Source organism: Phasianus colchicus, chromosome 7, assembly GCF_987193195.1.
Source record: "Phasianus colchicus chromosome 7, bPhaCol1.hap1.1, whole genome shotgun sequence".
Taxonomy (NCBI): Eukaryota; Metazoa; Chordata; class Aves; order Galliformes; family Phasianidae; genus Phasianus; species Phasianus colchicus.
In genome coordinates, this window is record NC_143442.1 from 11,825,681 (window position 1) to 11,851,583 (window position 25,903).

The 25,903-nt window shown below is 42.4% G+C and overlaps 1 protein-coding gene across 5 annotated transcripts in view; it reads right to left on the reverse strand.

Annotated features, from left to right (window-relative positions):
- The window catches only part of PTPN4 (protein tyrosine phosphatase non-receptor type 4), a 95,346-nt gene extending 69,851 nt beyond the window's left edge, over positions 1–25,495 (reverse strand). The window contains exon 1 of one of the 5 annotated variants that reach the window (XR_004166546.2): positions 24,848–25,495. The gene's annotated coding sequence lies outside the window, so the exon portion shown is untranslated. Of the gene's footprint in view, positions 1–12,327; positions 13,369–13,471; positions 14,269–23,811; positions 24,249–24,847 lie in introns of those variants that run through there. The other 4 variants (XM_031590605.2, XM_090143704.1, XM_090143705.1 and 1 more) reach the window with 4 other exon arrangements.
- Between the last annotated feature and the right edge of the window lie 408 nt (positions 25,496–25,903).

Sequence of the window (25,903 nt, forward strand, 5' to 3'; positions counted from 1 at the left end):
ACAAACGCTCTTGCAGCCAACCAAGAGCAGCCCTAATACCCAGGCTGTCAATAAAGAGTCAGTCACAAATGCACTGCCCCACAGCCAGCCTAGGTGCCATGAAGAACAATACCACAACAGCTTGGCCTGACCTGTTCTAAGGGCTTACAAACCATTTCCACTGAGAAGGAGCTTTAGGTAATGAGTTACTGTACCCAGCAAATGTGTGCCCATTTCAAACTCATAACAGAAGGAACAAGCTCTGGAAGCATATGGTAGTCTATGGAAAACTGACAGTGGAGACCTGATGCTATCCTTGGTGAGCATGTTTCCAGCAAAGCTGCCACGTTACAAATACCAGAAGGTAATGTTTGTTTTTTAAATAAAAAAGCCTCATTTTGCCATATTCAGCCATATTCATTGACCATAAATCAATATACTTTTACAATACCAAACATTTAACGTTTGGAAACTCAGTAAAAGCTATCATGGGGACTGCTGACATTTAGCCAAAGCCCCTATCAAAGACAAGGCAAAAACTCAAGAAAGAAAATGATGTTACAATGTGTACACCGAGGAAGTAACTACATTCTCAAGCACGCTTGTGGCCCAACCCAAACACACTGAAGGACTTAAAATTAGACTGCTCTTTTTCCACCCAGCTTTTGAAACTATTTTGGAGAAGAGCATAATTAACTTTTTAGTTGCACATGAACTTGCACTGGTAAAAATAATTGAAATATATCATACATATAAAGCCCCTCTCATCAGCACTCAGTACAAACGTCAGTATGCAGAGATGTGAATCTCTGACAGACTCTGAAACTCCTCCAGGCCTCCCTGAAGCTAAAAGGATTGAAGTCCTTTGACAGTGACGGTAAAAGCAAGTGTCCCTAATGAAGAAAGATTTGCAGAGTGAACTCAAGTTTCTCAGCTTCTTGTCCCTTTGGTATGGGTAGGAATTCAAATCTCCACTGTTTTCTACTGAAGTAGTGGAAGAGATGCTATGCTGCCAGCAAATAAAGTCATCGCTTCCTTGAATACCTTTCCTTTGAGGCCATCAGTGAGCGCTTTCTGCTCAAGGCCAAGCAGTCAACATTCTGGGACAGATTCATTTCCTTTTTCTAAAAGGGAACAGAAGCTACTGTGAAAGAACAAACTCAAAATATAGAGCACACATGAGAACTGCAGTGTCTCCCTCTGAATAATGCCACAGGCAAGACACTGCTGGTGGCAGGAGGATGGAACATCTGGAATTCATCCTGGTGTCAGCCATCCCAGAGTCACAGGGAGTCTCTAAGGAAAAATTCAACATCAAATCAGGTGTGATCAGATCCAGCAACACTAACGTGCACAGAAATCACAAAGAACCACCAAGCTGCATTTGCTTGTTAACCCCTTCTCCATGGTGCAGAGGTGACCAACTGCATAAACCCAAAACACAGTACAGAAGAAAAAAGATTAACAAAAAACAAAAAGAAATCAACAGATACAACAGACAAAAAGGAGCAATGGAGGAAAGCTCTGACATAAGACAACAAATGAGAAACCCTACCTGTGAGATCAAGTCAGTAGGTAAACTCAAAAGCAATGTATGTGAACTAAGTTTTTATGAAGAATCTAGCTTAACTTCCCAAAAGCCCAGAGCTCTTCTAGAGATTTTATGTTTTACCTAAAGGAAAATGCAGTTCTAAAACTCCTCACAATTCTTGCTTACATTTCATTCTTAAAAAGATCTTAAAATAGGCTGGCTCTTTTTGGCCAGTGTTGCTTCCCCTGGAAAGGCAGACACAAACACAGGGCCTGCACGTTACATATTCACAAGCTGATGCAGTTGCCACGTTGAAGCTACAAGGCTAATTATTACTGAAACCATCAGCTCTACATCATTTCTCTCCTTTCTTCAAGTATTCCTGATCCCTTCCATGTCCCTCCTTCGCTTCTCAAGGCTGAACAATCCCCTTTTCTACTTTCAATTCCTTTCACAGCCCAAATCCTTCTCCGCATGATGCCTACCTCTCTAACCACCTTCCAACTTTTCTCTCTGCCCTGTTCCACCCCTATCTTTGCTGTTCTGTGTCCTACTCACCTGAGGTGGGCACAGAAGATGGAACAGCCTTCCACACGCTTGTAAAAGGAAAGGATGAATGCAACATCATTGTTTACATAGCATTACAGAAAATAGCAAATTGATTTTAAAAGATTCCCCCCCACCAGAAAAATCAGTGTAGGACCTGCATACTCAATGACTTCCCTTAAACTGCCTCACAGACAGATGAATCTGGGCATGAGGACATCATCCTCCTTCATTTCCCTACTATCTGTCCAAAGGGAACTAAATCAATGCCCGTAATGCTTAGTGATGATTCTCCTTCAAAATAAAACCTTCAGGAGAGAAAACAGTGCAGGAAAACTGATTAATCGCAAGTCTACTCATAATCTAAAAAGGATGTTGACAGTGACACGATACAGCTTTCCATAGCTAAGTTTTTTGATATCTAAAAAGAGATTAGAACTTACAGCTTGTATAAGCATCAAGAGACACCAAGAAGATAAAAGATTACATTTATTTTTTAAAGTGATCTATTGTAGAAAGCACATGGAGAAGGAACAGCATAACCACATACAAACGAATCTACAAAGATGGCATTAAAAGGAGACAAGCTCTCAAAGTTGGCACACCTGCACTGCTCCAGGTGGGCACTATGTTTGGAAACTCTTTTCATTTTGTGTCTCCGCAGTCAGGGCCAACCTGTCTTACACCCACCTCTACAGGCACTCTTACAGTTAAATTAAACATGCCTTCAGCTTCCTCAATTTATTTGCAATCTTCTGACATAAAGTGAAACTTCTACTTCTTACAGGAATTATTTTTTCCCTGAAGGACAAAGGTACAACATCCTAAAAATAATGCTTTTATGAGACTTTTTATTATAAGGCAGCATCAGTACTGCAGCCATGGACTGCTTCTTCCAAAGCTGTTTCATTAACTAGAACTCAACATCTCTATTAGAGGGGAAAAAAAAAAAGGCTATGCCAAACACTATTTACCCAATAGATAAGGCGTATTATCTTAGAAGTGCAGCTTATTTATATTGCCTACAGAAAATAATTCTCCCAACTGCAGTAAAGATAGGTTCTCAGGCTTTAAATACAACTCATGAGATTCTCTTATCTAATACTACTACAAAATAATAATTAAAAAAATAATAATTAAAAAAATAAGCTTTACTGGCTTTTTTTTTCTTGTTAATATGAATTAATTTTTCCATATTCTATTAGCAGTAACAGTGCCCTAACATTACTCAAAAACATTTTTTGTTAGTTCTGAGCATGAGGCATTTTTCATTAGTCATCTGAGTTCCTTATGTTGTGCCCTCCTATGCACATCCTGCCCCCGTATCTCAATGCCACAAACTCCATCTCTGCCATAACCAAATCTTCCAGCACGCATGCAGTCTAATGTTGCTGAAGTGCTTTGGAAGGCATCAATTGTAACATCCCATCTGGGTTCCCTGTGCTCTCCAGTTTCTGTTCACATACACATTGCACTGTAGGTGACTTTGAAGCAGCTGCAGGAGCTTCTCTCTGCTCAGCAGAGGGAATGAGGCCTTTGCTGCACTCCTGTAGATGTGCAGAAGAGACATTTTCCCAAAACAGAGACACTAGCAGCACAAATGGCCATCCTCAGTGACAAGATGCAATTACTACTTAAATAGCAATGTGTTCTCACCAGAATATCACCAGATTCAGTTCTGCTTGGAAGCCAATTATTTCACAACAGGTACACAAAGACTCAAAGAGTGGTAAGTCAGGAGCAAACCACTACCCAGCTCTGTTAGCCCAGCAGCCCTGACTAGAGAACAAGTACTCACCAGCAAGTATCGGTCGCAAGGGATTAGTAAGTAGCAACTAGCCATCTCAAAAAGATGTTGTTGAAATGGGGCTGCCAATATCAGCTCCACAGCCCCAGAATTGTCAGGAAACTGAGTAAATACTGATAACACCCCAGCCTGCTGCGAAATTGTTGACGTTTTCTGTGGAAACGTGTGACAACAGCATGTAATTTGTTCCCTGCAACTCAGGAAGGAGGGTAACCCATTGCTAGAAAGGACTGCACAGCTCCAGGAAGCTATGAAGAGTAACAAAAACACAGCTCCATGGGTCCTTACACACTCCAATAAATGTTTAAGTCATCCCAGCTTTGGCCTGCACTGGAAAGGACCCTCCCTTCTGCGCCAGCATGGCCAGAAACTGGAGATTGGGAAGCCAGAGAACACAAGTGGTATGACTCCAGCTGGACCCCTTGGTCTCTGGGCACAGTGATGCTAAGCACAAGTGAAACAGTGGTGGACTGTAACAGGCACATACTGCTCCTCCAGTCAGTGGAGGCATCTCAGAGAGGAAAACTTAAAGAAGAAATGAATCAAAGCTTGTCCTTTTCAGATTCAGGAGCTGGCATCAGGAATTTCTTAATAATGACTATGACAGACAGAGGCTATGCTGAAGAGTTTACCACCATTGCAGCCTTATCCCTTTGAAAAGTAGCTCCCACTCTCCAAGGACCAGCACAGCATGTTTATTCAACCAAAGGTCACCCAAAAATTTCTCAAAGAAAAATAACTTTTTTTGCCAGCCAAGAGTATGAGGAATCCACAGTGTCCATCCAAAAACGTGCTGTTCTCTAAGTCACAGCTGGAATCCTAAGAGCAGAAATCCCTGTTATTTAACATAAAACAAGCAAGAAGCTTGTGCCTGCTGGTGACAGGCAGGCAGACTGCTAGGAGCTGTGCTGATTCTTCAAGAAGCACTATTAAATAACAGACATGTCCATCTGTCCTCTCGAAGTATATAAAGAGAAACACAAATTAGGATTTGTTCAGTGTTAGATCATCTGCTTTCCTCTAAGAAAATCTGCTGAAAAAACAGGAGAGAAATGAAGAGGTGCCAAGTAGAGTGAGCAAGTGCTGACAGAGCTCATGGAAGTGCAGAAAAATCTCATCTAGCTCTCAAGAAATCTAAAATAAATAACTGAAGAGGACAGATACCCAAACACATACAGCTTATGCATTCTTCGTGATAGGCTTTTAAAAAAAATAGGTTATGCTGCATATACATCTCTGGCATATAGTGGTCACTACAGCAAAGTAGCTTGCATCTACCAACAACCAGAAATACTTTTGCCACTTTATATTTCATAAACCATTTTGTAAGCTTGCTGTGACGCTTCTGAAACACAATATGGGAAGATGGAGTAGGAGTAGCTATGTCATCTTTACATTGCTAGTTTTAATAATGCCACAAAGCTGGTTTTCACGTCTCTTCTTGAAATTCCATGGACTGTTCAATTTTTAACCACAGGAGATGGGAAAGGTTTTAAAATTATAGTTGTTTGAACATTTATCTAAAATTCACTTTTGTTCTTAGCTTGCTTTCCTGATCTGCTGTCTTCATTAAGATGCCCCTTTCAGTTTTCTATTGGATATGATTGAGAAATATCAGAGTATACAAACTGCTTTGCAGTAGAACACTATCTGGTTTAATGGAAACTAGAGAGCTTTTAGTTAGGTGCCCATTTTCAGAACAGCTGCAGATAAATGTATGACATCTATGGAAAGTACACAGAATCTACGCAAAGCAATAAGGGAGAGATATGAAGCTGACTGTTTGACAGTAATATTTAGGTAAAGAAAATAAAATTACCATCTCTGTTAGTAGAAAGTCAAGAAAAATATTATCCCGGGAATTAGAGAACAATTCCTGAACGAAGATCATGCCTTCTTTTGAGAAGGGAAATGGCTTATGGAGAGGAGCTTGCAGGAGGATCTATACTACTGGGAGGTATCAGCAGAACAGGATGGATACAGGCCAAAAAGACAACATGCAACCATCAAGAATAGGAGGAAGCAGCCAACATTACCTCTGAGACAGGGAGCACTGTGAGCCCAGGACAGCAGTATCAGCTTGGGGAATGCACACACAATATTATAAGGCCTTGGTATATTTTGGAGGATGGTGTAGAAGCGATAGGACTAATCCTCAAAAGTCACATACTTACATTTTACCTGCCACTGAACAGTGTTTTCATTTTCTGTTTTGGAGTTAAAGACATCAGAATTCAATAATTCACCCTCAGCAGGATAGCGCATGGGATGCTGATATTAAACTTGTAAGAATGGCCTATTTACCAGAAATAAAAAAATCATAACACCAAAGGATCACCTATAGACTGAGCAAACACACATTTGTTCCTGTATTAAACTCAGATTTTTGTTTTACTTCAGAGTTTAATTTTCAAAAGAACCAGATTGATGCTTTTGTCCTAGAAACAAAAGGAAATTCTGAAGGTCAATAATCAGGATTCCAATAGTCAGAAAGAAGGCAAGGACAATGTGATAAACTCTAACTCACGTGATTGACCAGAGGGTAATTAATATCATCTCTTCCTGAAAGAGCATGCACAGCTGAATACCAAAGCAAAGCTTCAGAAAACCTGTATTAATGTAGCATATCACACTGCTCAAGAACATCGAGTTTTCTGTTTTGTATTTTTCCCAAGATACAAGTAAATAAGGAACAGAAGGAACATAATTGGTGAACTTTTGAGGAACAACAAAAGATATTTTTATTTCAGTTGAAACATTTTGACACTCGAATGCAGGCAGATGCACCATTACATACGGTCTTAGATCCAGCAAGAACGTCTATTTACCTGACAACAGCACGCGATTTAGACGCTATTTTGTATTACTTGCATGTCTCAGTCTAGGCTCAGAGCTGAAAATGTCCGTTTTTGTAATTTAAATTAAAATACATATTTCAACACTCCACAATTAGATTCCAATTTTTCTTTTTCGTAATTCTTCTACTGATATCCCTACTGATCACTTTTAATGATAAGAATGAAGTGAACAAGCAGCTTTGGAAAATGCATTGAACAAATGGGGGAGAAGGAAAGAAGTTAAGAAAAAAAAGCCACAGATACCAGGATTTCAAAAGACGCGATCATGTCAGGGATTATTAAGCATTACTCTGATGAACTCTTTATTTGACATAACCTGGCACTGCTAGCTAAAGCAGCAATCCTGACCTACTCCTGTGTCTGGCCACTTGTTTCCAGCCTTGCATCATCCTCTCCCTACTGCTGACACGGCCATTTGCACAGCCATATGGTAACCCAGAGCGGAGAATTAAGAAACAACACAATTCTGGCAACATTATTTTTCAGTCAGACCAACTCCCCACCACGGTTCACTGTGTGGTGTAAGCACTACGGCAGCACAAGGAAGACACAGGAGGGGCCACAACAGAGAGGATGCAGCGCCTTCGTTCAGAATCATGGTCCAAAGGGTAAAATGGAGTTGAGGTATTGAATGATCTTCTCGCGGCTGCATGCATTTCAGCAAAAGCAATTTCAAAAGAAAAATAAGAGTAGATAACAGTCACAATGTGGGAAAAACGTAAAAGGAAACTCAAAACAGAAGTTTCAGATTGTGTATTCACTGAGTGTGGGGCAGGACAGCTGGGTAAAATGGGGTGCTAAACACAGTAATCAATGGGATTATTTGGATTATTTTTATTTATCACAATGAAGTCAGATCAGGCACTCGTTGCAAAGAAAGTGTAAGAAATTCAGTAAATTAAAGCAGGATGAAGGATGATAAATTCAGTGGATAGAGATAAAGATGCAGAAATACAGGGGCAATCATTTACAGAAAGAGCCAACAGCACATTCTCTCCTGCAGTGCTGGAGACCAGACATCTCATGCATCCTCCACCACTTCCAAAGCTATTTACAGACTATCACAAAATAAGCCTGAATTCATTAAAAACCAAACCATGCATCAAAGCCAAAAATTAACATCCACTTGTCAGCGCTGAAATACTGGTGCTCTTTTTATGTTTAGCTAAACCTTCCTCTGTATATCTGAATCCTCAGCATCATTTCTCTACTTATCTGCCACTGTCCCCCTTAAAAATTCCTGCATTATTTAGGTCCCTTTCACCACTGAGTACACAAGGACATGCATACAATACAGCAAACAATGAGAGTGAAGAACAGTTGGGAAGAAACAAGCAGCATGTGATTTGTTTTGTGGTATCTGCATCATTAATTTGTGTTTTGTTTCAGGAGGTGCCAGGAGAGAGATTAAGACTATAAAGCTAATGCAGATTGTGCTGGAAAGGTCAAGTATTCCAAAGGATCATGAAAATTGAGTGATATAATAACACAGCTAAAGACATAACGTGAAAGAGATGATGAATATTGTCAGAAAACTTCTCTACAAGGCTCCCTGTACTATTTCATCTGAAGGTGGCACAGTGCCTGGCATATAGAAGAAAACTAGATGGTCAATAATGCACTCATCAGACATTTTATTGAATCTGTGCTTAGCTAGGCAGATAGTAAAACTAAAAAGGCTTGAACAGAATACAAACACAAGTACCAAAACAGACCTAAACACCTCTTTTGGCTTGTGCTTACTAAGGTTTCCCAGAATATGAGATGCTTTAATACAACCCATAATGAATAACAAGACTCCATCGTTCTGTCTGTACTGGAAAGAGACGCACAGAAGCTGGTATTCGCTGCACTTTCTCACTTCAAATTTATGTATTCGGTAGGCATACAAGAAAAATAACCTCCTCTTATCCAAGAATCTCGAATATTTTACTGGGAAACAATATTTCTCATTTATGAAACAGGAGAAGGAGATGCAGAAAACTGAGTAATTTCCCTGTCATTGCATGGTGAGTCAGTGGCAGCAGCCCACACTGGTCACACATCTCACTGTTCTTATCAGGTACTGACATTGGAATAAGGGTTGTTACTTACATGCCGTACATTAATAACAACATGATCCTCACATAACTTCAAATTTATGCTCGTTTTATGCTTATTCTTTCTTTTGCCATGACAATGAATGGTGGAGTTTACACAACACACTGCAATACACCAGCTGCCTCCTTTGTCAATCCTTGTCTTCACTACCTCAAGGAGAGGAGAAACGCACCACGGCTTACCGAGAGCACTGAAAATGAGTTACAAGTCATACTAAATAAAACCTACAGTCACCCCTATCTACAGTGTTAAAAAGCAAGCAAAACAGAAACCAATTTATTGCCAGTTATTATGTATCTGCACCAGTAAGGTTCAGTTTAAACAGGGCCAGCTCCTTACACCTGATAACACTAACCACTGTCAGCATCACTGAGCTTGCATTTTTAACCTGATCCAACACAGCACTGGACTCCTTTATCTGTAAGGCATGCTGTACCAGTCATTCTGATGCAGACTTTTTCTCCTCAAGGTTTGAAAATGAAATAATATGTGAGAGGAAAAGAAAAAATGATGATGGCAGTACAAATAAACAAGGAATATCAATACATAAACAAAAGAAGTTCTCAGAAGAAAGGTTCATTTATGCAACTCTAAAAGACAAAAAATTCCTTTAGTTAACGAGCAACCCTTAAATCCCACATTACTTGGCACAACGATCCCTACAGCATATCATCTTTGGCACACAATCACACAACACAGCCCAGGAAAGACTGGATTTTATCTTCACCAGTGACCCTGGCAGACCATTCCAGAAAGACAGTCCTTCCTGTTTTAACTGGTACCTACACATGCCTACAATTACAACTCTCTAGTAGAAGCCTCCACGTAGCTTTCTTACTGCACGGTCAACGTTACTAGTTATGAGAGCATTGCTGAAGTGCAGCCCTTTTAAATTAATGCATACTGAAAATACGCATCATTACTTTTGCCAAGAAAACACTAAACATGGCATTTTGCTGTATGAAAATACATGAAAGATTAAACATCCTGCTTTAAAGAGTTTTTCTTTGTGACAGAGCATCTAATGGTACTGAAACAAACCAGCAGGAGTAGGCTGGGATAGGCAAATCCAAGGTGTATTGTTAAGCACCTGAACAAACACACTCCTCTACACGAAATCCCACATGGTAGGGAGAGATGGATTCTGAAGTCGTTTCTTACAATTTCTCAAATGCAACATCCCAACCTCTCCACGCACCAGATACTTAGACAATTATCACCTGACAGTATCAGTGCCCACCCAACCCAATCTACCCTGGCTGCAGTCATAGGTCACTGCCAATGCTGATGGAGGCACGGGAACTGGAAGGGGAAAAGCAACAGAAATATAGGAAAATCTGCTTTAGGAACTGCAGTGGGCTCAGTGCAGGTTGAGGGAGTTGCATCAGCCACACTGTAAACTGCAAACATGCTTTCACTGATATTACTGCTGAGAACAAGTTATGCTATATTAACATAGCTCTTACAATGTCCATGAATCTATACGTTCCCCTTCAAAGACAATGCATTACTAATGTTTAGAACAACTTAATCATCAATTTCGTTTAGGAACCTGCACAACTACAGAGGCTCTTACTGCAGAAGGCTATCAGCGCTCAAGGAAGGGTTGGACGTACACTGCTGCACTCAGGGAGAACTGAGGAAATAAACTGAACCCTGTGTGGCTAAGCTAAAGTGTTTTGGGAAAGCATTACACAAGGTATTAGTACTGATCTTGGAACAGTAATTTGCTACAGAAGTAAGCCATTTATATACAGCAGCCAAATTGTAAAGGAGGATAGGGAGAACTATCAAAACTTATATGTATTTGTATCTTCATCTATTTCCTTGACAACTTAGCTAGCTTTAAGTTACAAGTTCTAAGATGCATGTCAAATGGTAAATGAGGTCTTCAAAACCACTTAACTGATTTTGAAACTTAGGCTTCCCATCTAAAACAAAAGCAAACATTTAGGCACTACGTGAATTTACCTTTGGAGCTGTTGTAAGCACTTAAGAACTCAAGTCATGAAAATAATTTTGAACAATCTATGAAATACCAACTTTGTATCCATTAATTTTATGCTGTCTATATATTGATTTTTGTGTTTTCATTCATATTAATTATTAAGATGTTCAAGATTCATGGAAAACCACAAAATCCTTTTCCTGGGTGAAGGAAAGAAAGGTTTCTCCCCAGAAAGCTCGCGATGCAGATGTTCAGTTCTCAGTCCCATTCAATGAAAATCTAGCACATCTTTTCTCTTTTCTTCCTGACCTCTCTGACATAACCCCAAACAGCACCCACTTATTCAATAATAAGGTTAATTTTATTTCATCACAGGAAAGGATTCAACCAAATGAACTGGACATTCGATAGTGAATGAGAGTGCCCATGAGTAGAGTAAGCTTGAAATAATGATTTTGCTTGTTAGCAGAATTTTGTTTTACAGCAATTTCCTATGCAGGCAAATCCTGTACAATTTTTTTTGTTATATGTATACTGTAATAGATCTAAGCCAAACAAGCTCAGATGAGACAAAACACAAGCAGAACAGAAACTGAAAACACAATTTAGCAAGTAATTAAAATGTACAAGATCCATGTGAGACCCACTGGTATACACAACAAATATACAAACCATCGAAAGCATTACAAACTTGCTTAGAGTTTGCAACAACGATTCAGGTAGCACTAAAAAAAAACTAAAATGTGTTGAAGGAGAGACAGATCAGCCCACAGAGTAACATGTTTAAGTCTTTAACAGACATTACCTGTCTCGCAATAAGTAAAATTACATAAGTTGCTGAGAGACAAATAAAGTATTTGCCTTCATTTTTTTTCCACTGGAGCAATGGAAATCTGAACTAGGACATAAAGGTTAAGAGCAAGATGCAAGTAGCTACAACTACTACGTTGGGCTATTTGACAGATCCAGACGTTCCCTTTCGTCTGTCCCATCGCACCACCACAGCACTGACAAGCAGCATTCTTTTTTGTGAGAAATGGGGAAAAAAACAACAGAATTTTTCTTATGACTTCAGCTGATTTCAGCACAAGTCTCCTGACTTAAGAGGCCATTATTTCAGTTTATTGGCACCATCTCAGTAAACCAGTATACCTATTCAGAGTATTCACTGTTAAGTTTCTAATATTCATACTTAAACTGTAATTGTGTCTTATGAATTAGAATCCCACTCATGTAACTCCTTTTAAAAATTAAGATATTACAAAACTCCCAAAGAAGGATATTTGTTTCCAGGTACATTCTCATACAACACTAAGGAAGGCCTGGAAAACAATTAGATGAGATAACCAAGTTCTCTGAAAATCAGTACACTTCTTAGAAGATAATTTTTTTAGTATACTTTAAAAAAACATCCTAACTCTATGCTCTACCAGCTGTAATGTACTCCAGCATACTCTATCTCAACAGGTTTACAAAACAACATGTACAAACTCCGTGCTGAAGCTTTCTCTCCATGCACTTGCAGTTACCCCTTCTTGGTGCTGTAGATGAAACTCACCAATTCTCTGCTGTTACCAAATCAGCCATGAACCCATCCGCCAGCACAGACTGAGTGCAACAATAACAGCGAAGCACCGATAACAAGTGGCCAGGTGAGCCTTCCTCATTCTTCATACTGGGAACGGTGACTTGAATTACTACAACTCCTAAAGCCAAAGAAATATCCTTATGTCTTAAATACTTGATTTTGTATTATTAAATCGTGCTCACTTTTGAATGTCCAAATCTATGAGCCTCTTATTTTCCTTACAGGATAATCCAGTCCTCCAAAACACTCAATTTTCTGAACTGGGTTGTCTACAGCTTCTAATAAGAACATACATAATTCTTGCACCAAGGTTATTAGTGAATGTAATGAGACAGAATTAATTTCAAGACTGATTTTTGAAGAGCATGACTAATAAATAATCTCTCCATCCTGTTACTTGCCCATACATTATAGCCATTTGTAGCCTTCTATATGGTCAGCTTCTGATCCAATTTATGTTTCCTCTACTAATTCCAGCACTTTTCACCTTTAAATAACCCCTCACAGGCAGTGTATTCAGGGATTTATTATATTTACTGATTTACTAACCCTAAGATCCACTTCATTCAAAGTAACACGGACATAAATTTAGGAAAAAAACATTTTATGAAGTGACATCAGTGCTTTCAGAACACAAGACCAACATTTATTCTTAAAAATTTTCTGAAAAGCATACATTTCTTCTGCAAGTTCTGACAATTTATGCGCTTTGTCAATCAGGGATAATCAATTACAACAATACAGAGTAGCATACAAACTGATCAGATATCAATTCTGCTGAAGAGGATCATAGAAGGTAAATGGGAAGGAATGAATATTTTCAGCAGGTCATAAGATACAAATATAAACCAGCTACATCATACTGTTGTAGAGAGGGAATTCCTCGCATGAGGATGCTTAGTCAGGCGCACAGCCCACAGGGTAGATGAAGGTCTGCTCTCATGTCACTTCGTACTGCAAAACCTCAAACAGATTAGCTGATAAAGCCTCCAAAAATATGCAGATCGACTAAGAACAGCCAAGAGATTGTTTCAGCACTAAGAAATACAAAAATGAAGTATAATCATATAGAAAAAAACATATAATCATATAGAAAAAAATCAGATTATGTTACCTGAAGTGAAGGTCTAATAGTCTGCAAGAACTCAGAAGCATGATTAGTTTCTTCTCCATAGATGGCTGGTGCAATGTTTTTCAAGAAGCTCCAAATCTAACATCAATTAGATATTACTTTTTTTTAAATAATTGACACAGAGGACAGCAGCACTCCCACAGACAAACCGTCAGGCAGAAGAACGCACTTCTGCAAACGGAACGGTAAGTACAAAATAGAGTAAATGAAGTGGCCAGGGAAGAATTTAGTCTAAATTTAGGACTATATTTTTGTCTCTGAAGTAAATTTCTAACCACCTGTTCTATAAACAGGCTTAGTTAAGGAACCTCAGCCAGTTTGAAACGATGCTCAGTAAAACACATTATGTGTTGGGCAAAACTTTAAAACAGCATGTAGCATCAAGCAATAAAATCTACATTGCTCCATACCAGCAACAAGTTTTAATAATTCCATGCCTCAAGTTTTCTGGGAATTACTCAGAAGAGCTAAGAAGACTGTTTCTTTCCCAATCTTCCCCATCTTTTACATGTTTCTTTCCCTTTCTCTTCGTTGCATTCAAAACAAATGCCAGATGTTATTGTCCTTTCCCCAGAGGCATTTAGGATTGGCTACAGAAAAGAAGCAATGGAAGAGGGGACGGACAACACCTGGTTTCAACAACATGAGGTGTGCAGTTTGTAAGTCTTGCTCACTGAAGTAAAAGCAGCAGAAGATCCACACAAACCTAAAATACACGAAATGCTTTCTTTCAGAAAGATTCAACAAGCCTATCAAATCCCTTAACAGAACCAAGCTTCTCTAAGAATGCGTGTGTTTATAATATGAATATATATGAATATATGTATATTTGTGGATGCCCATTTTTATTTCTTTGACTCCAGCTTAGTCTCTAGTTAAATATTAAGTATCTATGAGAATAGAGGAAGGACTACAGAATGAAATGGCCATTTTCAGGAAGAAAGCCATGTTTAACAGACTTCTGATATCAGGCTAACATATTATGCCAGCAATATTCTATTACCCTGTTTCCTTAAATGTTGAACAGCCAGGGAAATTAAAAGAAGCTTCATGCTGCAGTGACAAAATAAGATAGGCTTTGGTGTACCTATCAGTCAGCTGAAATGCAGACATTAGCACACTAACTTTGCAGATGTCTGGATGACATAAGTGTCAAGTAGAAAGCAGCTGACTCAAATGCAATCTGAAGCGGTAAAAGGAAATGGGGAAGATCTTTGAGGAACTAAGAGCACGTCTGAATTCACTTCCTTTATCACTTAAGGTAACACTACAACAGCACCCAAATCTTAAATGCATGTATTTCTATGTGATAACAAAACTGTTGAGCATTAATGTAACTGCAGTCATGGCACTGTGTGTCACCAGTTGTGCTCTCACCATGCCCTACTGGTGCCTCTCTTCCTCCTCACCACAACCAAAGCCTTTCTCAAGGTGCATCAAAAGCATCACCTGTGTAATCTTACCACTCCAACTGTTAGGAGAGAGAAAGACCAGAGACACACTGCTTCCTCACCTACCCGACAGAAATGTTTCTCAGTCAAAACATGTTTGTGTAGGAGGACCGCACTGCTGGTCACTGCCTTGAGGTCACTGGGGCAGTGGTGGGGAAAGTGTCAGCACCAGCTTCCTCCAAAACCGAAACTTCAAAAAGCAGCTCCTAGCCCCAGCTGCACCCTCTTCTTGTAGCACAGGACTGTCTGGCGAGCAGGGATCAGGTAATCAGAGGGCTTAGCGAAGGCTATTGCCATCTAGAAGCCCCTATTGGTAACTTGATTTCATTTTCCAAAGTATTAGCAACTGTGAAAACCAAAACATCAATGCAGGAAACACCCACTGATGTACAAACGCTCTCCTGACAACCAGAACAAAGCTCCATTTCCCCCTGGGTATGCACTCCACCCAAGGTGATAAAACCATATCATTACCTGCCCCAAGTGGGCACACAGGCGCTGCCCAAAAGCCACATTCCCAGGCAGCCAGCATGACTGAAGCCACAGCTGAGTTTCACACCATACTTTCCCTGTTAGCCATCTCCAACTGCTCCTACAGAAAAAAGCACCAATTTTCTGAAGCTTCTAGAATGCTGAAAGTACCTCAGTGAGACCATCCAGCTTTTTATAGCCTACCCAGTATCTCAGGACCAGGACTGTGGGAGCTTCCTCAGCCTGCTCCCAGTGCAGTAAGACCAGCACTGGCAAAGGCACCTCCTGACAGCCACGGGCTGAACCTCTGAGGGCAGGAGAAAGCCTCAGGAACAGTTCTGGGTGTGCTGTACATTGCATGAGTTCCATAAATACAGTCGGAAATGCAAAAATTAATTCAACAACTCATACTTCAAAAATTTCTTTTACGGTTTTCATTACAATACACAAATAGGACACTGTGCTTAACATTTGGTTGACCTTTGAGGAAAAATTTCCGAGTGAATATTTTGCTGGATCTTTGCAGAGCGCTGAACATGCACACAGACATGAATGTGGCTCCACAGAAAAGATAAAAATTAAACCACTGTGGAACGCAGGATGTAAATACATCATTTTCAAATGAAACTGTTGAACATCTTGTGGTGGTGGTAAAAACCAAATCACCATGCAAAATGATAATACAAGAAAAGTCAATTGTGTGTTTCTAATAATAAATGCTCTTGTGGCTTTTGAAGTCACAAAAAAAAACTCTTGGCTGAATTGGAGCATTGATCTCTGTAGTTATTTATGTGCAGTTCCTATTAGAATTCTATTGAATCCCTTGAATGGTGAATGGAAGTGCTTTTGAAAACACACACAAAAAAACTGTTAAACAAGGGACAAAATAAATGGAAAGCTCAGCATTGCCAAAAGAAGTTTGAGAAGGTCAGCAAAACTTTCAACTTTTTTTTTCTGAAGCACAAGCATGTAAGATGCTGTTTGGTGCAAATGATTACCTGTAACACAACAGCAACATACAGGATACATTTCCCTGTCACTCCCGAATTGGAAGCATGAGCATGGGGATCTGTTTGTCTAATATTGTTTAAAACTCTTAGCATACTCTTGGAAACACGCTCTGCTGTAAGATATGAATTGACTATATGAAATGGCTATTAAAGATTTTGAACTGTTGTCAATCCATCCTTTTATCTACTACAGATCAGGATGAAACTATTTCATTCAGCATGTGTACAGATATATCTAAATACGCAATACGCAACAATTAGATCAAAGACACTGAAGAAACACACTTCTGAAGCAGAACTCCCTAGTGATGTTAGGTCACAACAGTTAATAACAATGTTTACTATGTATGTGTTCCTAATAACTATCTGCAAGTACAGGAAATGCACGAAAAGCTTAAGATTGGGGTCCCTAATGCCTTCATTCATATGCATTCATTCCCTTTGTTGTCAATTCTTAACGCACCTTGAGGCAGTGTCAGGGCACTGGAAAGAGGTGGGTCTGCCATCTCATGAGGAACTCCACCCTCACTGCAGAGATGGGAGGCCTTCAAAGCATGGTTTGTTTTCCATGTAGCATACAGCAAAGCAGGCTAAAGGGGAAACCTATTTCCATGCTTTGGAAGCTACAACAAAAATGAAGCTGGTTTGTTTTAGTAATTATTAGTCAACATTTGTTTTTTTTTTGTTGTTGTTGTTGTTGCTTTTTGGTGTTTTTTTTTTCCCCACTAAGATGCACAATTACTATTAATTCAATAAACAGCCATTAGGAAAGGCATCTCTTCCCTTTTAGCATTACCGTGTTAAAACCTGACAATCGATTGTGTTTTTAATGTTAAACGTTATGAAGATATTTATACACTGCCAAAAGAAAAGAGTGGACTATGGCTTTTCCTGACTACTAATTATTGTCATTTAAGTTTGGAAAGCACATTTTTAGAATGTGGTTTTATGTTTACAACTGAAAAATAGAATAGCATAAATAAGTTTATCTTCAGAAGTTTCTGTATTAATCTGCCTTCATTTTTGCTGAACGTCACATCTATTTTCTCAAGAACTACAAGAGGAAGGCAACGAGCACCTCTGAAAGAATCTCAGAGCACTCTCCTCTCTAATGACTTAAGTAACATCCTATTCTGAAGCAGCCGCATGTAACAGCAGTAGTTGGAACACATAAAGATTCCTTTTTTCTACCTTCCTCCTTTTACTTGTAGCACCACAACTCCACTGAACGGTGGCAGCTTCGCTTCTGAACAGATGGACTGAAAAACGCTTAAGTCATTATACTGCAGAAATAGGAACCAGAGGTTTGAGAAAGAAAGAGCAGTTTTATCAGCAGTGTAATGTCTGCCCAAAGGTGGCTAAATGTCAACTCCAGTCTCAGATGTTAATCAAGTTCCTCTTTCAAGCTATTCTCACATACATCTCATTAGTATAATTCCTACAAAGCACTTTTATTTCTACTTTCTCAGGACCACATGTGTGTTCCCAATGCCAAACAAGTTATTATCCACAACATCCTCACCCAGAGAGGGATGCTTTTTTATTGAAATCCTTCTGCAAAAACACCCAGCAATAATGAGCTGCACACACAGCTTTCCTGTAAAAGGAGGGAGAACAGAAGTTCCACTGGGGGGTTCAACGACAGAACCAGACCACAAGAAGGAGGCAATGCCTCTGCTGGTAACTAAAACTGAGTATTTTAATTGCTTGCTTCAGTTTTATTAAATAGCTTACAGCTATCTAGAGATTTTCTAATCTTTCATTTAATTAATCTCAAGAATTAAGTTCTCCTGGAGGAATTTCCTCTTAGAGGACTTCTTGTCAGATGATAATTTTCAGTCTATTTTTTCAGTCTTCTCCAGAGGAATTGTGCTCTAAGTGTAACCTTATATACCCTTAGTGATTACCCGTGCCTCATTTTCTCTTTGTATCTCTTTTAGCTTTCTCAGTGGCATGATCTTGAAAGCAGAGTTAATTCATATATTTATTGCACGAGTTATTCTATCCAACAAAACTTATTTAACCGTTGAGGAATTAGAAAATAATCCAGCCTCAGCCATGCACAGGGACTGTGCAAAGCCAGAACTGCCATTACAAAGGAGCAGAGGGCACTCACTGCACCCTGCCCTGCCCAGCACACACACCAAGCTGGGGCTGCCAACAAAGGCCTGCAACCCACAGCAGGAGCAGGGAGAAAAAGGCACAGCACCACCACAGCCCTGAGCCCCTGAAGCACTGGCAGAGCTGATAAAAGTGACCAAAGAAATGGTAAGCGGGTCAGAACACACAGGAAAGCAGAGCAAACAATGCTACGCTTTCCTGATGAAATGAAATTAATTCTTAAGTTCACATACCGAAACACAGCGCAATTCAAGAACACAGAAACAAGAGAAATGCTAGAGTAACTGGAAGGTACCAGTCTGTCGTATTGCTGATTGACCTACCCCCTTGTTCAATCACTTCTGGATTTTAGTTTCCACCTCCCATGGGTGCATATAGCACAGTATTTCAGCAGAAACCTCCCATGAGATAATGAGGTTTGTTGACGTTTAACAAAAAATAGAAACTGCGCTTTCCTAAACCTTCTACCTTTCATAAACACTGCAAGGAAATTCTCCTTCTTCCCCAGCTTCCCAGGTCCATCACCCAGGCTCAGACAAAGCCAACACATCCATGCAGTTTATGCAACATGTGTACCTTAAACACAAGAAGTATTATTTGCAGATTAGGGTTTCCAAAACTACCTACATTCTCATTTGTGTGCAAGTAGTAAAGCAGACAAAGGCATCAATCCAACAGCAGCCTTCCTCCCCCAGAAAGCAGCAAACCTCTTCAAAGAAAGCCTTAATAGAAGTACACAGCATGGAAGCTACAGGCTACGAGGATTCAAAATGCACATGCCAATTTCTACAAAATTTCATTTTTAAGAAGTAAAAATAACTAATACATCTCCTTGCTCCTGAACTTCATCTTTTCTAAACAGGGGCACTGCAACAAACTGACTAAAGCATATTAGGGGCAGCACTGAGGCTACATGCAGCTCAGAGATCCAACACAGAGCTCCAGAGCAGTGCAGACACACCGCTGGACGGCAGAAGATGACCTGAGAGCAGCAATGGCATCGCCCTCAGTGCTGCCCAGCTTCAGTCCCACATACATAACACAGACTGAAACATCACACTGCTTTTTCAGAAGACACTAAAGGAGTTTGTTGCAAGTGTCAAGACAGACAGACACAAAGTGACAGATATTGATTTTAACTCCCTCCAAAGCCAACTTTTTTCCAGGAAAGACTGCAGGTCCTTCCCTCCAAAAAAAAAACCCCAAACATTTCTGGTTTCTCTACAAAGCTAGTGACAAAAACCCATTTTTATCCTCTGTTTTTGCCCTCCAAAATGATTTTGTTGAGTTCCTTAAAGCAAAATCACCAAGCCATGCACCGAATCACAGCTGCACGATCTGCGAAGCATCTTCCTCTGACCCTGAGATAAACATTGCATGTTGGACTATCACAACTCACTGGAACCACTTATTTCTTCTAGCAGCAACTTTTAGTGTTACATTCAATGATTTTCTCAGGCTTGCAAATGTTTGGCAGGGCTTATGACAACATACTGACAAAACACCATCAGGAAATTATCTGTTCATCCAGACCTGGGAGCACTGCTGGTAACACACAACTGCACTCCAACTGACCAGTGTATTTCTGTGTGCTGTTAGGGAAGCAACTGTTTCTCAACCTCAGGAGCCAGAGGAAGTAACAAAATCTCCATGACGTTCCAGCCTGGATCTCCACTGGCACAGACAAGAGGGAGCACAAGCTTCTGAATGTCACGCTCGAATCTGTTCTTTTATAAAACGCAGCTATTCAGTGCATCAGATCCACACGCTTGACTACTTGCAAGAGCCACCTTCCATTGGTAAAAGGAAAGACAGGAATCCTGGTGGCAGCCTTCTCCCAACACAAAGTACGCTCCCACGTCTCAGAGACAAAGCATCACAGCAGGCTTCTATCTGCTCCCAGCAGCAGCTCTGCTTTACAGGGAGAGCTGTCTCCTACAGCTTCCATTTCTGGTTTTAAACCTGACTGATGCCATCTTAAGAAGATAATAACAAACACAAACTGAAAAATAAAATTGATTAGACATATCTGAGAACAACTTTCCCATCAGAAAAATATTTGTAGCGTAACTTGAATCACAGTGATGCAGTGCCACTGTTGCAGTTACAGAATTCAACTTTAAAAGTTACTAATCTTTTAGACACAAAATACGTTTAACCCCCACACAGTTAACGCACACAAAAATCAAACTGTATTACATCGTTAGTCCTACTAAGCACCATGAAAGGAATGCTAAGAGCCTATGTTTAAAGGATTGTTTTTTAAGTAACAGTTTATGAAAATTATCACACAAAATAGCAAAATATCATACAAGCAGAGCCTCCACATCAGAACATCCTAAAAGCAGCATCAGCTTTAAGAAGGTTTTCAGCATTCAAATTAAAAATCACTATTTACTATTAAAGGTAAAAATCCCAAGTTGATAAGATACCAGAATCTTCTCCAACACGATTCTAGACTAAAAGAATTCAAGTATGGAAATGTTCATCTCAAGCAGCAAGGCACTGATTTCCATTTGAAGATCCTTTTGGTCACACAGAACAGCTCAGTCCTCCTCCCAGCAGCTGACCCTGCAGAAGATGAGGGATGGCCAGAACAGCAATGGGAGCACACACATCATCACAGTGCATTATCCATTTCATTGATTGCCTCCATCTTATGGATGGCCTGAGAATCCTTCAGTGGCAACTGTTGTTTCACTCCCCAGTTTGACAATCTTTCCTAAAGCGTTCTTCATTAAAGATCCTAAGTACTCTTAATTAAAAGACTGCTTATTTATGAATGGATACCAGCTGCTTCTCCCTTCCTCATAGAGCAGCAGAGATGGCAGTATCTCAAGAACCACTCACAAAGAATTGCATGTCATTCAACAGCCACCTTACAACTTCTCCAAGGAGTAATTGCAAATGCCAAGCGTGCAAACAGAGGTCTCACTGCATCACCTACTATTTCTTTTCTAAAGGTGCAAAAGCCGATGAATTAGAAGCTGGTTCAATTCTCACAAATCAGACAAGAAGTCATTTAGTTGTGCCTGTCTGATTTACCTGACAGTGAGTGGTAACATTCTGTAGAACACAGTGGGAGAACCCACACCATCTGCACAGACCACAACAAAACAGCCATATCCTCCTCAACCACATCTGGGCATCTCGTTCCTGTATGTCAACACACCAATAAAACTTCTGTGAACACTGTAACTGCTGTAAACTTGAAGTAATTACATTGTAAGTGATGAACAGCAACATTGTGATATTCTCCAAAATAAGAATGGAGATTCTGGTATGTAATTATACAATAAAATGTATCAGATTACTTTCAGAAATTTTCAAAATATTGGAAATTCAAGAGGCTTTCAGAAACCTGCATAAACTATCTTGTGCTGTGTTGATGGATTACAAGCCCCAAAGGAAAACCAGCTCTGTACCCAAATAAGCGTATGAGAACAGCTGGCCCAGACAGCAGAGACCTGCTGTCACCCATCAGCGGCTGCTGCGCTCTTTTTGTTCTGCCTCCTGCCCCAGCATCCTACCTTCCCCTTTTTGCACTACCTTCACACTTCCTTCTGTCCACTCCAAATAAACCCATGTTATGCACACACAAAAACTATTTTTATGGTTGTTTAGGCTGAAGCACAATAAAACCCGTGAGACCGTTTCAAGAAAAGTGGCAGCACCAGAGGGAAAGCAAGGTATTAAAACACAAACAGTTGACCATCTGCTGACAGCATCTTCCTTGACCACTCTTACAATTGGTGAGAATGGAAGAGATGTGACACAAAAACCAGGATGTGAAGGCACGTGTTCATGTGATGGTCACCAAAGGTAAGCTGCCAGAGGACAGGGCACAACAGTGGCGGAGCAGGGCAGCTAATCAATGGAAGCAGGAAGGTTCAGGGAGACAGAGCAAAAATCGATTAGTTTAAGAGAAATAATCTAACAGTGACAGAAGAAAAATGGCACACGTCTACTAATTGTTTTAATTGTTTTGAAAAACTTAGAAGCTGGAGCAACACTTTTCATCCACCCCTATTTTCAAAAGACACTGCACCCCTGCCTCATAGAGCTCTCTGGGTGCTGCAAGCAAGTATTCCAGCTTTGCTCCCAGGTACAGGTGAGGAACAAGGGATCCATCCTGACACGCCACCCCTTCCAGTTTCCTCAAGCCTACCATTTGCATTCAGTTTTCCAGAAGATGTTTGTAGAACATATTCCACTTTCTAAATACAAGCATAAAGTGACAGAGAACTTCTGCGTACACTCAGTAAAGCATTTCTAAGATAACTCACCAGGGATAACAAGGTCCCAGTGAGACACAGCCCCCAAACAATAGTCAGAATCTTCTAGTAGCATCGGGATGAAAGAGGAACAAGCCATTCAGAAACCCCCCACATTCACAGAACAGCCCTGTCCCAGGCTGCTGTGGTGCCAACTACACAGCACTCTGCATTCAGGGAAGCCAGTGTGACACGCCACATGCACATGGGGTTACCAACAGAGCACACGACACTCGCAGGCAGCCAGTGCTCCTGGTAAGCATTGCTGCAATGCCCACAGAATGCAGGGTCAGGCTCTGGTTCCTGCTGCTGGTCCCTCTGCCCAGCCAGGGGTCACTGCAGGAACAGAGCCAAGTGATGCACATAGGTATTGGCTTACCTTATTTTCAAAATATATTAATGGAAATGACATGTAAGTAGTACCAAATGAACTCTGCTCATTAACAGGGAGTTCACCCACTCAACAGAGCAGCTAGAATTACTTGGAAGATTACAGGATTTTGCTTCTACCGGTGTGTTTTACAGACATAGCTGCAAACAATCAGCCCTTCGTTCTGCTCCCAGACACCCAGCACAGCCTCCGCTCCCCTGTGACAACACTATGAGCATACCCAGCCCTGGCAGTATTTTTAGCAGGGGTGTTCAATCAATATCGCTATGCACAACCTAAATTAGGCTTTAGCAGGACAACAGAATTTAAACATCTCATTTGTTGCCACACTTTACATGGAAAACTGTACTGAACAAGAAATAATCACCAAAGTAAATCCTAAGGAGGTGGATCTTACTGCAAGCAAACTTCATAGCATAGACAAGGAAAATGTACAAGGAGGTAAAATATTAACGTACTTCTGCTTTTGAAGAAAACACAATTATATTTCAATGCTTACTTGAGTTTAAAAACAACCCACAAATAAAAGCATAAAATAAAAACTATACCAACAAGAAACTGCAATGACAACAAAGTTATCTTCAGGTATCAGACCAACACTTACATTTCTGAGTTCACACAGCCTAAACGTGCCTGGGAAATGCAAACAAACACGTGCATGTTAGCTCATCACCCAGAACCATATTTTATCAACACAGCGCAAATCAAGTTCTGCCAAGATGTAAAAACAACTTTTTAGGTCAGTGAAGCAAGAAATCCACTGTGGAAAAAACGGCATCCGTAAGATTACGATACGGAGTATTTTACATTCGGGCAATGAACCGCAGAACTTCCCTTCAATATCCACATCTAACAAGAGGCCAGTTTCGCCAATTCTAATCTCGTTCACGTGCCCCTGCAGCACACATCGGCGGCGTGACGAACGCACGGATGTCTGCGTGTGCGCGAAAGCAGCGGCGGCTGCAGGAGCAGAAAGCAGCGCTCTGCCTCCAGCACACGGCCGGCACGGTGCCCCCCCACGCGCACCGAGTCGAGCTCAGGGCGGCAGATACCCGCGGACGAGAAATCCGTGCGCACGCCGCCCTCCGACAGCGAACCTCCAGCTGAAACCCATTAGCACCTCTGTAATACACAAGCGACCCAAATGTTTTCCGCGTCCCAGCCGAAACAACCACGGCGCGGCCACCCCGAAGCCTCGCGGGGCGCAGACGGCAGCGCGAAGTTCAGCCGCGTGTGCCGCACAGCTGAGCCGCGCGCACGTCTTGGCACGGAGCGGCGCTGCCAGCGCTTCGCCTACACGGCAGGCACCGCGTTCCGGCAGCGGCTGCCGGGGAGTGCGGGAGGAGAGCGGCGTCCCTCAGCCGGGTACGTGCGGTTGGTTATACAACCCTTCTGCTGGAGGGAGAGACGGCAAAACGGACCGGAGCCACGCGACGACCGCGCTTCCCCGTCCCTATCCGGAGCAACGTGCCTGCGTGTGCCTAGAAAGCGCAGCGATGCCAACTTTCGGGCTGTAAATCGGCCGCGGCCGCTCCGCCGCCGTCCCGCAGGGCCCCCAGCCGCAGGAGCCGCAACGGCGAGGGAGGGGAGGCGGATTTCGCTGGGGGTGACGGCGTCGCGCGGCCCCCCGCCAGCCTTACCTTCATATAACAGCCACGTCCTTGCAGATGGAGCGGGGAAGGGGGCGGCCGCGGGAGCGCGGAGGAGAGAGGCGCGGGGGCTGCGCTCGCCGCCGCTGCCCCGCGACCCCCGCCGCGGGGGCGCGCCCGGGCACGCGCTGAGACGCGCACGCCCCGCACCGCACCGCTTTCAGATCCCCCGCAGCGCCCGGCCCGGCCGCGGCCTCGGCAACGGCGCCCGCAGCCGCAGCAGCCGCCCCGCGCCCAGCCGCAGCGGCGAGGACCACATCGTACTGCGGCGGCTGGGCCGAGGGACCGGCTGAGGGGCGGGGGGAGGGACGGGGAAGCCCGAGAGGGAGGGAGGGAAAGCGGCGGAGCCCCGTCCGGCCTCTCGCTCCGCCGCTCCTCACGGCCGAGCGCCCCTCACACGGGACACGGCGCCGCTTCACGAGGAGCGGCAGCCGGGATGCGGCGGGCAGGCGGCGGGGCCGTGCCGAGGCGCCCTGCCTGCCGGTGGGGGAGCGGGCGGGGGAGTGAGGGGGGAGCGGGAGGAGGATCGGCGCCGCCTCCCCGTGCGGCCGCCCTCCCGCCTCATGCGGCCAGCAGCGGCAGCATAGCAACCAACATGGCGGCTGCGCAGTCACTAGCTGGCGGCCGGCAGAGTGGGACGGGGGGGTTGGAAACGAGGGGGTAAGCTACGAAAACTCGCGAGAGTTTGTCGCGCACCCTCTTTGTGATTGGCCGAGCTGCTCCATCTGTAAGGGGGAGGGCGGGGCTGGGTGTCTGTTCAGCAAAGTGATTGGGTGAGTCTACCATCAATCGAGGTAGGCGGTGCGGCTTTTCCGTGCTGGAGCGCGGATTGGCCGTAGGAGCTGTCAGTCACGAGCGGTGTGCCGTGGCGTGCTGCGCTGCCCGGAGCTCAGTCCCTGCTCAGTGCCCTGCGCTGCCCGCGGCGCTCCCGATGGCGTCCCGCTGCCCGCGGGGCTCTGGGCTGCCTTCCTGGCGGTGCGCACGGCGGGAGGAGATGGGGGCAGCGGGTCCGTCCTAACGGGGTACCGCGGCGTTGGCCGCCCGGCC